Source organism: Thalassophryne amazonica, chromosome 5 (genome assembly GCF_902500255.1).
Source record: "Thalassophryne amazonica chromosome 5, fThaAma1.1, whole genome shotgun sequence".
NCBI lineage: Eukaryota > Metazoa > Chordata > Actinopteri > Batrachoidiformes > Batrachoididae > Thalassophryne > Thalassophryne amazonica.
In genome coordinates, this window is record NC_047107.1 from 128,896,557 (window position 1) to 128,910,726 (window position 14,170).

The following is a 14,170-nucleotide window of genomic DNA, read 5'->3' on the forward strand; positions in this document are numbered from 1 at the left end:
CATACATTTAGAGTGTGAGCTGTTTCTCAGAATGTGGATGAGTGGGTGAGTATTCATGAAGCAGTGGGCCGTGCTCACACGTCTTAAGCTCCGTGGACACTCGCTCTGTTTCAGCAGACCTGTCGTACAGCTCAGCCAATCACACACACAACCAGCTGAGCTTCAAACAAAATGTATGAACGGAACTCCGACAAGCAATAACCAAAGTTATATTTAAAACTTTTTTTGTTTGTTTGTTTTTTGTGCAGAAAAATGTGGCATTTTGATCTTTGAATCAATTTCTCAGAATGTTTTTAGCTGATCACCATGAAACGTAATGGAACAATCAACAAGCCGGGATGTGGCTCACTTAAAATAAAAATTAAAGCACTGATCTCCACAGAAACCTTTCATGACATGTGACACTGTTTAGATCCAGATCAGGATCAGCCACACTGAAATACGAGGTCTCTTAGAAAAGTATCTGACCTTATTATTTTTTTGAAAAACCATATGGATTTGAATCACGTGTGATTACATCAGACATGCTTGAACCCTCGTGGGCATGCGAGAGTTTTTTCACGCCTGTCGGTTACATCATTCGCCTGTGGGCAGTCTTTGAGTGAGGAGTCGTCCACCCTCTCCTCGTTTTTTTCATTGTTTAGGAATGGCTCAGAGACTGCTGCTTTGTTTGATCAAACTTTTTTCAAAAACTGTAAGGCACAACTGAGTGGACACCATTCGATAAATTCAGCTGGTTTTCGGTAAAAATTTTAACGGCTGATGAGAGATTTTGGTCTGTAAGTATTGCTTTAAGGACGGCCCATGGCGCCTGACGGCGATCTGCGCTCCGAGGCGGCGGCGTCTTGCTGTTTCTAGCTGTAAACTTCCACATTTCAGGCTCTGTTCACCCAGGTCGTCGTCAGAGAAGAGAGAAGTTTCAGAAGAGGTCGGCATGAGGAGTTTATGCGGACATTCCACTGTTAAAGGAGATTTTGTAATGAAAGAATGTGCGGGCAGATTCGCATGTCGGCCGGACCCGACCACGGGGGGGGGTCGCGACAGGAAAAACAACACCTCCATTGGAAACCTTAACGGACAAGTTGGAACATGCCCAGCTGTTAAACAATTTCTCAGATACTCACTTGTTGAAAGCCATCAAAAGCCGCCTGAATTTTACAAATGGTTTTCAACATGGAGGTGTTTTTCCTGTCGCGGCGCAGACGGATTTGCGGTGTCGTCACGGAACCGACTCTGCGAATTTACCCGCACATTCTTTCATTACAAAATCTCCTTTAACAGTGGAATGTCCGCATAAACTCCTCATGCCGACTTCTTCTGAAACTTCTCTGTTCTCTGACGACGTCCTGGGTGAACAGAGCCTTAAATTAGGACGTTTTCAGCTCGAAACAGCCAGACGGACGCCACCTCCGACCGCGCCGCGCCAATCCGCTTTGTGAGCTGTCCTTAAAGCGAAAGAAACTCCACAACCTCTCATCAGCCGTTAAACTTTTCAGCGAAAACCAGCAGAATTTCTCGAATAGTGTCCACTCGGATATCCCTCACAGGTCCCGAAAAAATTTGATAAAGCAACGCTCGTCGTCTCCAGCAGCGTCTCAGACAAAGGATTTCAGCCGAGAGGGCTGGACCAGTGCTCACTCAAAGCCTGCCCACAGGCGAATGACGTCACCGACACGCGTGAAAAAACTCACGCATGCGCACGAGGGTTCAAGCATGTCTAGTGTAATCGCATGTGATTCAAATCCATATAGTTTTTTTTTTTTATAAAACTGCCGGTTAGTTTTCTAATACACCTCGTACACATTCAGAGAGGCGTCGTCTCAACTCACCTGCTGCAGTGCTGGGTTAGGGTTATAGCCCAGTCACACGGCACCTAACGAAGGGCAAAGAAGCCCTAATGAAACAAGAAATCTGGACTTTCGTTGGCACTGTTTAACCTTCGCTCAGCTTTATTCCTGTAGCTGGCACTTCGTCAGGATTTTTAAACTGTCAAAAAATTTGAACGAAGGGCAACGAAAACCTCAATTCGTCCGTATTTTGTTTTGCTGTCGTTCTTGACATTTTTTTTTTTAAATCGTTTGTTTAGTTTTTGTAACGTTAGCATTTAGTTTGACTTCGTTCAACCAGCTGAATGTTTTCACACAGTGCAGAAGCCGGCTTGTAAGCGCTGAGGCAGCCGCTGCGTTCATGTACTTTCAGAAATTACAGGGCAAACTCAATCTGTTTGCTTGGATTTTTTTTTTTTTTTATCTGGGTGGGGGGGGGGGTCAGCTTCAATGGGCTCAAGCACCTTCTATAGGCCAGAGTGTGTGGATACAATTACTTATTTTGTCACAAGCACCTACTAAATTTGAAACAACAAAAAAGTTGTGTCATTTCCAAAGGTACTTGAACGCAGCAGCAGCTCCTGCGTGCGCTTATTATTTTTCATTAAATATAACAATATGAGTGTAGGAATAACAATCCAGCCCTTATGTACATGTGGCTACAGGTAGATAATTCAAATGATTATATAAAGAGCTGTTCTGGAAGGCAGAATTCACATTGTGGATCAGTGGCAGCTCATGGAAATAACCGTACATGGGGAGTCAATGCACGGCGCTCACACGCACTGATCAATGTACTGCTCTGATATATTCAATCATCTTTACACTAATTATTCCCCCTTTTGACAGTTTTCTGTTACATATATATGGCTTAGAACGTAATACAGTGATACAGCAGTGACCATGGAACACCAGAATTTTTAGTTTTTGTTGGGTTTTTTTTTTTTTTTAACTGGAGCAAGACAGCGCGCACAGCGTGTCATCAGACAGTGAGGATTCTGATGATGAAGGAGATGATCCCTCTTTTGTTCTGGATGAGAAACCAGAGCAGGTGGTCCCACCAACGTGCGCACAGATCTCCACAGCTTCTGTTCGCAGTTTCTCCAGGACTCAGGCGCTATGAGCTCCGTCCCAATGCCGAGTCCTGGAAATCAGAGATGCAGACACACACTGCTACAGCTGTGGCTCCAGGCGTATTTCATTTAAACCGTCGAGATCAACAATAGCTTCGATTTCATTTAGTTCCTCTTTTGTCCCTTTTGCGCTCTTGCTTCTCAGGCTATTCTGTGATAAAGCTCTTTCGGCCACCTTTTCTCAATGATTTGTGATTTTTTTCCCCCTTCGTTCAGGAATCGTCGCATGTCATGTGACTGGGGCATTAGAGAGCATTACAGCTCCACATACAGCCTTTTAAAGGATTTGTGTGTCACTTTAAAAATGACAAAGAAAAGTTTTCAATTTTGCATTATTTATTTGGAGTTGACCAACAAATTCAATGTGTTTTGCTGTAAAATCTGAAAGGTTGTGATTAAACATAATTTAGACTTTATTCTTTCATTTTGTACAAGCTGTTATTTAATTGATCTGACCGAATAACTTAGTTTTCCATTTTATGTTCAAATGTAACATTTGAAACTTTTGAATTAAGAGTTTAGTTTATTGTATAACAGAGGTACATACATACACACACACACACACACACACACACACATATACATATATATACACACATATACATATATATATATATATATATATATTAGGGCTGGGCAACGTTAACGCGCTAACGTTGCGTTAATTATTGAGGTCATTATCGCCGACAATTTTGTTCCTCCCCTTAACGCTGCGGTTTATTTTTTTTTTAGCCTTTTATGACTGTTGCTCGTTGCCTTTTATTTTGAAAGCGTCAGTCGGGGGCGAGCTTATGCTGCTGCTTCCTGCTGATAGCTGACTTCACACAGAAAACGACACGAGGATCGAGAAAAGTGCAGGCTATGCAATGCACAACAAAACAAAATGCAGAAAGACGCCGAACTTTTGAATGGACATTTTCGGTACAAAGTTCTACAGGATCAGGCCCGGATCCAGACCGGTTTGGACCGATGCATTTTTTTTTACGCATCGTTCATCATCGGTAAAAAAAAAAAAAAAAAATCTTGAATAATCTCGAAAAGCCGAATGTGTCCCCGCGGTGAACACAGCTTTTCGGTGGTTTTCATGTCAACCTATAGTCCGTAAATTATACGGATTTTTCCTAGTTTCAGAGTCATACGGACGTACAAATAAAGTCGGATATTCAGGGTTTGGTCTGTAATAAACTATTTCTGCAGCGCGGCTCCACTTTGAAGCCATGAACCATTGAAGCAATGCTTCGATCCACTAGCTCGTTGGTTCTTTGATTCACTGCTCTTCAGAAACGGCAAGCCGATTCTTAACCCCTCGCAAAGCCATTAAAATATCGTCAGTCACTTTTGTGTGGATTAAAGTCACTAACTGGGACTCTTGTCTTGTTGCTGTCAAGAAACGAGAATCGTCCTTCGTTCCGTTCACACAGCTCGAAACGCTGCGCGGCTGAGACAGAGTCCGGTCAGAATTAATAACTTCAAAATGAATAAAATGACACCTCTTTCCAAATGTAATACAGACAAGAAACTACAATCGACTAAAACGTTTTTTTTTCCTCCCAAAATGAAACGTGCTGTATTTTCTTTTCAAATTACATCCTGAAGTGAAGCACAGCAGCTGTAAGCTCAGCTCAGATATATGGAAACACATTCATGCCAATAATGTCTGAAAGGAAATGCTTTTGACAAAAACTACAGATTTTGTTTATACCTATTTATGTCCAGAGATCAAGGATTCACCATGTAGACTTCATTATGTACAAAGTTTAAGGATCCAGTGACTAAATTCATATTTATTTTAAGACTCAATAAAATGTTCAATTTCATTTCAATTTAATCAGCTTATAAAGTGCCAAATCACAACAAAATCTAAATATACTAAAACAAATACATCACAATTGTACACATCAAATTGTGGTATGTGAACAATTGTGACGTATTTGTTTTAGTACATTTAGTCATGGACATGAATATTGTTATTTTGATATGAAACAGGATAACAAATGACCTGTCAGTGGTTTTGTATTTGATTTCAATAGTGTGTTTCAGTTGAAATTTACATTTTCAAATTTATGCAATGTTGATTTACATTTTCAAATAAAACTGTGCTTTTAAGCGGCTTTTGAATTCATTTTTGGGTTTCACATATACCATGCGATTAATCATGATTAATCACAGAAAGTCACTGAGTTAATGCAATTAAGATTTTTTATGTTTGCCCACCCCTAATATATATATATATATATATATATATATATATATATATGTTTAAACAGTTGTCTTGTTTGACTTCTCTGACAGAAAATAAAAAATGATTTAGACAAAATTAATCTTATATCTTCGCCTCTCAAACAGTGATTAGATCATATCAGTTGAATTTATTTCATTTATATCAATCAATCAATCAACTTTTTTCTTATATAGCGCCAAATCACAACAAAGTTGCCTCAAGGTGCTTCACACAAGTACGGTCTAACCTTACTAACCCCCAGAGCAAGAACACAGGTGACAGTGGTAAGAAAAAACCCCCTCTGATGATTTGAGGAAGAAATCTCAAGCAGACCAGGCAAATACGGATATATAATTAAATTATTGTGAAAAGATTTTTTTTCATATCGCCAAGCCCTAGTTCAATGATTAAGGTGTTTAACAGGATACAGTCCTGTATCTGACAATTATTAATGATAGGAAACAACTTAATTTGGAGCACAAATGGCACATTTCAATGCTCACTAAGAGTCTGACGATATCAAATCAATTTTATTTATATAGCGCAAAATCACAACAAACAGTTGCCCCAAGGCGCCTTATATTGTAAGGCAAGGCCATACAATAATTACGGAAAAACCCCAATGGTCAAAACGACCCCCTGTGAGCAAGCACTTGGCGACAGTGGGAAGGAAAATCTTCCTTTTAACAGGAAGAAACCTCCAGCAGAACCAGGCTCAGGGAGGGGCAGTCTTCTGCTGGGACTGGTTGGGGCTGAGGGAGAGAACCAGGAAAAAGACATGCTGTGGAGGGAAGCAGAGATCGATCACTAATGATTAAATGCAGAGTGGTGCATACAAGAGCAAAAACAGAAAGAAACACTCAGTGCATCATGGGAACCCCCCAGCAGTCTAAGTCTATAGCAGCATAACTAAGGGATGGTTCAGGGTCACCTGATCCAGCCCTAACGATAAGCTTTAGCAAAAAGGAAAGTTTTAAGCCTAATCTTAAAAGTAGAGAGGGTGTCTGTCTCCTTGATCCGAATTGGGAGCTGGTTCCACAGGAGAGGAGCCTGAAAGCTGAAGGCTCTGCCTCCCATTCTACTCTTACAAACCCTAGGAACTACAAGTAAGCCTGCAGTCTGAGAGCAACGCGCTCTATTGGGGTGATATGGTACTATGAGGTCCTTAAGATAAGATGGGACCTGATTATTCAAAACCTTATAAGTAAGAAGAAGAATTTTAAATTCTATTCTAGAATTAACAGGAAGCCAATGAAGAGAGCCCAATAGGGGTGAGATATGCTCTCTCCTTCTAGTCCCTGTTAGCACTCTAGCTGCAGCATTTTGAATTAACTGAAGGCTTTTCAGGGAACTTTTAGGACAACCTGATAATAATGAATTACAATAGTCCAGCCTAGAGGAAATAAATGCATGAATTAGTTTTTCAGCATCACTCTGAGACAAGACCTTTCTAATTTTAGAGATATTGTGCAAATGCAAAAAAGCAGTCCTACATATTTGTTTAATATGCGCATTGAAGGACATATCCTGATCAAAAATGACTCCAAGATTTCTCACAGTATTACTGGAGGTCAGGGTAATGCCATCCAGAGTAAGGATCTGGTTAGACACCATGTTTCTAAGATTTGTGGGGCCAAGTACAATAATTTCAGTTTTATCTGAGTTTAAAAGCAGGAAATTAGAGGTCATCCATGTCTTTATGTCTGTAAGACAATCCTGCAGTTTAGCTATTTGGTGTGTCCCCTCTGGCTTCATGGATAGATAAAGCTGGGTATCATCTGCGTAACAATGAAAATTTAAGCAATGCCGTCTAATAATACTGCCTAAGGAAAACATGTATAAAGTGAATAAAATTGGTCCTAGCACAGAACCTTGTGGAACTCCATAATTAACCTTAGTCTGTGAAGAAGATTCCCCATTTACATGAACAAATTGTAATCTATTAGATAAATATGATTCAAACCACTGCAGCGCAGTGCCTTTAATACCTATGGCATGCTCTAATCTCTGTAATAAAATTTTATGGTCAACAGTATCAAAAGCAGCACTGAGGTCTAACAGAACAAGCACAGAGATGAGTCCACTCTGAGGCCATAAGAAGATCATTTGTAACCTTCACTAATGCTGCTTCTGTACTATGATGAATTCTAAAACCTGACTGAAACGCTTCAAATAGACCATTCCTCTGCAGATGATCAGTTAGCTGTTTTACAACTACCCTTTCAAGAATTCTTGAGAGAAAAGGAAGGTTGGAGATTGGCCTATAATTAGCTAAGATAGCTGGGTCAAGTGATGGTTTTAAGTAATGGTTTAATTACTGCCACCTTAAAAGCCAACATAGCCAACTAATAAAGACAGATTGATCATATTTAAGATCGAAGCATTAATTAATGGTAGGGCTTCCTTGAACAGCCTGGTAGGAATAGACATGTTGATGGTTTGGATGAAGTAACTAATGAAAATAACTCAGACAGAACAATCGGAGAGAAAGAGTCTAACCAAATACCGGCATCACTGAAAGCAGCCAAAGATAACGATACGTCTTTGGGATGGTTATGAGTAATTTTTTCTCTAATAGTTAAAATTTTATTAGCAAAGAAAGTCATGAAGTCATTACTAGTTAAAGTTAAAGGAATACTCGGCTCAATAGAACTCTGACTCTTTGTCAGCCTGGCTACAGTGCTGAAAAAGAAACCTGGGGTTGTTCTTATTTTCTTCAATTAGTGATGAGTAGTAAGATGTCCTAGCTTTACGGAGGGCTTTTTTATAGAGCAACAGACTCTTTTTCCAGGCTAAGTGAAGATCTTCTAACGCCATTTCCTCTCCAACTTACGGGTTATCTGCTTTAAGCTGCGAGTTTGTGAGTTATACCACGGAGTCAGGTACTTCTGATTTAAAGCTCTCTTCTTCAGAGGAGCTACAGCATCCAAAGTTGTCTTCAATGAGGATGTAAAACTATTGACGAGATACTCTATCTCACAGAGTTTAGGTAGCTACTCTGCACTGTGTTGGTATATGGCATTAGAGAACATAAAGAAGGAATCATATCCTTAAACCTAGTTACAGCGCTTTCTGAAAGACTTCTAGTGTAATGAAACTTATTCCCCACTGCTGGGTAGTCCATCAGAGTAAATGTAAATGTTATTAAGAAATGATCAGACAGAAGGGAGTTTTCAGGGAATACTGTTAAGTCTTCAATTTCCATACCATAAGTCAGAACAAGATTTAAGATATAAAGCTCTGTCTGGGTTTTTGATTAATTAATAAGCTGGAGTGGAAGATTGCTGCTAATGCTCCTCCTCGACCCGTGCTACGAGCATTCTGACAGTGTGACTCGGGGGTGTTGACTCATTTAAACTAACATATTCATCCTGCTGTAACCAGGTTTCTGTAAGGCAGAATAAATCAATATGTTTATCAATTATTATATCATTTACTAACAGGGACTTAGAAAAGAGAGACCTAATGTTTAATAGACCACATTTAACTGTTAGTCTGTGGTGCAGTTGAAGGTGCTATATTTTTTCTTTTTGAATTTTTATGCTTAAATAGATTTTTACTGGTTAATGGTGGTCTGGGAGCAGGCACCGTCTCTACGGGGATGGGGTATTGGGGGGATGGCAGGGGGAGAAAAGCTGCAGAGAGGTGTGTAAGACTACAACTCTGCTTCCTGGTCCCAACCCTGGATAGTCACGGTTTGGAGGATTTAAGAAAATTGGCCAGATTTCTAGAAATGAGAGCTGCTCCATCCAAAGTGGGATGGATGCCGTCTCTCCTAACAAGACCAGGTTTTCCCCAGAAGCTTTGCCAATTATCTATGAAGCCCACCTCATTTTTTGGACACCACTCAGACAGCCAGCAATTCAAGGAGAACATGCGGCTAAACATGTCACTCCCAGTCCGATTGAGGAGGGGCCCAGAGAAAACTACAGAGTCCGACATTGTTTTTGCAAAGTTACACACCGATTTAATGTTAATTTTAGTGACCTCCGATTGGCGTAACCGGGTGTCATTACTGCCGACGTGAATTACAATCTTACCAAATTTACACTTAGCCTTAGCCAGCAGTTTCAAATTTCCTTCAATGTCGCCTGCTCTGGCCCCCGGAAGACAATTGACTATGGTTGCTGGTGTCGCTAACTTCACATTTTTCAAAACAGAGTCGCCAATAACCAGAGTTTGATCCTCGGTGGGTGTGTCGCCGAGTGGGGAAAAACGGTTAGAAATGTGAACGGGTTGGCGGTGTACACGGGGCTTCTGTTTAGGGCTACGCTTCCTCCTCACAGTCACCCAGTCAGCCTGCTTTCCCGGCTGCTCAGGATCTGCTGGAAGGGAACTAACGGCGGCTAAGCTACCTTGGTCCGCACCGACTACAAGGGCCTGGCTAGCTGTAGAATTTTCCACGGTGCGGAGCCGAGTCTCCAATTCGCCCAGCCTGGCCTCCAAAGCTACGAATAAGCTACACTTATTACAAGTACCATTACTGCTAAAGGAGGCCGAGGAATAACTAAACATTTCACACCCAGAGCAGAAAAGTGCAGGACAGACAGGAGAAGCTGCCATGCTAAATCGGCTAAGAGCTAGTAGCTGCGCTAAGCTAGCGGATTCCTAAAAACACACAAAGTGAATAATGTGTAAATAATTTAGAGGTGATTCAGCAGAGGGAGTGCTTTAGTCAAGGCACGTGAAGATTACACTGTGAAACAAAGCGTTATCTAGTTAACTAGATCAATCTAACTGCGCAGATTAAACAGCTAACAGATACAGAAAAACACTGCTGTGCTCCGGAACAGGAAGTGATACAATACCGCAGTGAGAGCCAACCACCAGTAGAGGCAAGCAAGAAAGATACTGAGGAGAATATAGAGGAGAAACTGACCTGGGACAGGAACACTACACCATTGGTAAAGAAGGCACAGCAAAGATTTCACTTTCTGAGAATCCTCAGGAAAAATAACATAAACCAGAGATTGCTGGTGTCTTTTTCCCACTCTACCATGGAAAGCATCCTCACATACGGCCTATGTAAGTGGTTTACCAGCTACATGGGGGCAAACAATAAAGAGCTCCAGAGGGTTACCAAAATGGCAGAGAAGATCACTGGGTGCCCTCTACCCACACTGGGGGACCTTCACGGTTCTTACTGTGTCAGGAGAGCCAACACCAGCCTAAAGCTCTCATCCCACCCTGGACACTCTGTTTGAGTTGCTGCCATCAAGCAGACAGTACAGGGCCATTAAAGCAAGAACAAACAGACTGAAAAACAGTTTCTACCCAACTGCTGTTAGAGCTCTGAATGCCACTGGAACTAAACAGCCAGGTCACATGACACACTGGAAATGAGTGCAATATTTTATGTGCAATATCCACTGAAATATCAAGTTTCGTCCATACTTTTTTTTTTATATGTAATCTCTTTTTTTCCCCCTTCCCACTGTCGCCAAGTGCTTGCTCACAGGGGGTCGTTTTGACCGTTGGGGTTTTTCTGTAATTATTGTATGGCTTTTGCCTTACAATATAAAGCGCCTTGGGGCAACTGTTTGTTGTGATTTGGCGCTATATAAATAAAATTGATTTGATTTGTTGCTACTATGTTATAACTTTTACTTTTTAATTTGCGCTCTGGATATACATTTTTCATTCTGTTAAATTTATGTTTATTTTCTTTTCCAGACTTTTTAAGTCTGTGTGATTTACATTTGCACTGAAAGGCTGCACCTTACACTTCATTGTACCTGTTACAATAAAAATAAAGAATCTGTAAAGTTATGAATCTGATTTTTTTTAATAATGTTGACCTGTTGCCTGACAATTTCTGACTTGCTGCCTTTATGACTATGATTTATTGACTTGTTTGGCAAATATTATGAATGTGTTACTTTTATATTGGCGTTTTAGATTTCTGATTTAACCATTGTTTTCATACATTAAAATTCTGTCTTATTAGTTGAAAAGCCTAATACAGCAACAATTTCAATTTAGGGCGTAATTTGCTCAGTCAAATATCACATTTTGAAAGAGAAAGACTTTATAAAGGCGAAAGGTTATTTTGGTTTGGCTTTAATTATTTACTGGCACAGAAGGGCCTCCAAACCACGAAGGCGCAAATGAACAACAGCAATAAACAGGAAACAAAGGTAATAATAAGAGGAATGCTATTAACATAAGTCAGAAAAGTCCAGTTTTCAACGTGAAATGTAAAACAGTCAGCCCGAACGTGTTCATGGAACAAGACACGACAAAGCCCGTCAGTGCTAAGCTAACGCTAGCTTCTGACAGTCGCTCCATCGTCTTACCTAGTTTCTATTTTTCTGTCCAGTAAATCGGTTCACCGCAACAGCCAACGAACATCATGGCGAAGTAGCAAACACATCCAAGGCTCTCTTATAAAAAGAAAATTCTCATTATTTTGTCGATGACGCCGTCGATAACTGACTAGAGGGAGCACCCGTCTGCAGCTTCTTTTCAACCAGAGACAGTCAAGCTAGCAGCAGCCGCTGTCACGCAGAGATTACGCTTCAATGCCATGTCCGGTGTGGACTGTCAAATTAAAAGTATCCGTGGTGTGTCGTGGAAATTTCGACGAGGTGAGAGGAAAGATGTAACAATAGATCTTACTGCTCTTTAAAAAAACGTTTGTGTAACTTTTACCTCATTTCTACTCATTCTGTTCCTCGCAGAAGTCACAGCACAGTGCAACAGAAAACAGTCACTGACATATAAAAATAATCCAAACACTGCCAGCAGAGGGCGCCATCAAAGGTAGTATATCTTCATGCCATTTTTTAACAGGGCCGGCCCAAGCCTTTATGGGTCCTTAAGCAGAATTTCATTTGGGGGCCCCCCTACCATCACCTCAGCACCAGATGCCTCATTATTCCATAGGCTACACTGTTATGCTGTTATGTGTGTAATGTACCCACAATCATTAGCATTATTTGTAATTATCTTAAATCATACTGGTGTCATTCTTGTTTTTAACCTTAAAGGGGTAGCAAACTCATAAATATGTTTGAATGAACTTCTACATACAGAGTGATGTATAAGTATGGCTCATTAATTTAACTATTTGAGAGTAACATCAGCAGGCAGGAGACTGCATTTATAGTAAACATGTTAAATAGTTTAATTTCTTTCAGATGTGCAATGGTGTGCAAAATGTTCAATATCCAAATACAAAATAGAATCAAATGACATTCACATTATCTTACAGAAAAATAAAGTTGTAATCAAAATTAAATACTTAAATAATAAATACAACACTTAATCTCCAAAATGAACAGCAGCTACAAAAAAAACAGTAGAAATAGAAGCTCGATTTGTCGATAGTCGTTTTTAACAAAGAAAAAATGCCGCTAAGAGGATTAGGAAAGTCTCCCACGGATGTTTACACCAAAAGATCGCTGATTCGCTCATTTCGCTGTGAATCAAAAAGGGATTCAGCCTCAGACAGATCATCCAATCATCATGCAGAACCTGAGCGTCCGGGCCAGCCGAGGCCCGCCCACTGCCCCATAGACCCCCAGACACACTGAGCGTCCGATGGGCGGGACAAAGCCCAGCATTTATCCAATGACTCGTCTCGTTTCGCTGCATGCTTCGTGTTGCTATTGAAATCAGCGTCCACACTGTTGAAGCTGCGGGTTTGAGTGACATTTTAGGGGAAGCTGAGCTTCACTTGAAGTCGCTTCTGACTTACGAACGGATCATTTCGCAAATAATGACAACAAAAATTGTAATATTGGACATGCAAACCTACTTTTGTCTTGCTGTTTTTTCTCGTCTTCCAACTTCTTTTTTTTCTTTTCTCCGCTCCAGAGGGATCATTTCTTTTCTGAGACATGACTTACACTCACTTCTTTCCTCACGATTAGTCATCGACCACCTGATCCAAGCGGTGCATCTAAATTTGTCCAACGGTGGCAGCAGCCAACAGGAGGCATTTTTTTATCACAACGTCTCGGTGCTCTCGGGGCCCCCTGGTGGCGTGGAGGCCCTAAGCAACCGCGTAGTTGGCGTATGCCTTGGGCCGGCTCTGATTTTTAAGAATAACAGGGACAGATCCAGGATTTTGTAAAAGGGGGGTGGCACTTCCCTAGGGGAGTCTAGGGGCATGCTCCCCCCACCCACCCTGCCAAGAAAATTTGTCATTTTTAGGTGTCATTTCCTGCATTTTGGTGCATATTTCATCACAAAATGCAATCATAAAGAAAATATATTTTATAACCTGTTTTTATTCATTTGAATTTGTATTGAACAATCTTGAATGTGATTATATGACATTATGATGACAAATTACAGAGAACATCTGAACTGTCTTTGGCTTAAAAGGTGAACAAGAATCAGAACCAGAATAGTCTTTTGTCACCAAATATCTACAAAAATGCCAGGAATTTGAATTCAGTGAGCACGTATAAATATACACTAAACACTGAATAATTAGCAGAAAATGTGCAAATAAAATGTGTGCAAAGGAGAAAGAGAAACACAGTTTGACTCACTTATTCATATACATGAGGTATATGAATAAGTGAGGTTTTTTATTGTTTTTGGGTTTTTTTTTTGCAGGTTAAATTATTCATCGGTGGAAAGAAACTGTTCCTGTGTCTGGTTGTTCTGTTGTACAGAAGTCTGTAATGTAGATCAGAGGGGAGGAGTTTAAACAGGGTGTGTCCAGGGTGGGAGGGGTGTAGAGAGTTATTACCAGCTCACTTCCTGGTCCTGGACCGGTATAAGTGGTGGATGGAGGGCAGGCTGGCTCCCATGATTTTTTTCTGCAGACCTGACAGTTGGTTGAAGTCTGTGTCTGTCATGTTTGGAGGCAGAGGGAAACCAAACAGAGATGGAGATGCACAGGACAGACTGGATGATGATGTGTAGAAGATGATGAGCAGTTCCTGGGGCAGGTTGAACTTCCTGAGTTGTCTGAGGAAGCACATCCTGTGCTGTGCCTTTTTCCTGGTGTAGTCTATGTGGGAGGTCCACTTCAG

At 40.8% G+C, this 14,170-nt stretch overlaps 1 protein-coding gene across 1 annotated transcript in view; it reads right to left on the reverse strand.

The window, feature by feature from the left end:
• LOC117511322 (phosphatidylinositol 3-kinase regulatory subunit alpha-like) overlaps positions 1 to 11,632 on the reverse strand; it is a 63,979-nt gene extending 52,347 nt beyond the window's left edge. The window contains exon 1 of the mRNA XM_034171351.1: positions 11,477 to 11,632. The gene's annotated coding sequence lies outside the window, so the exon portion shown is untranslated. The remainder of the gene's footprint in view (positions 1 to 11,476) is intronic.
• Positions 11,633 to 14,170: the final 2,538 nt, after the last annotated feature.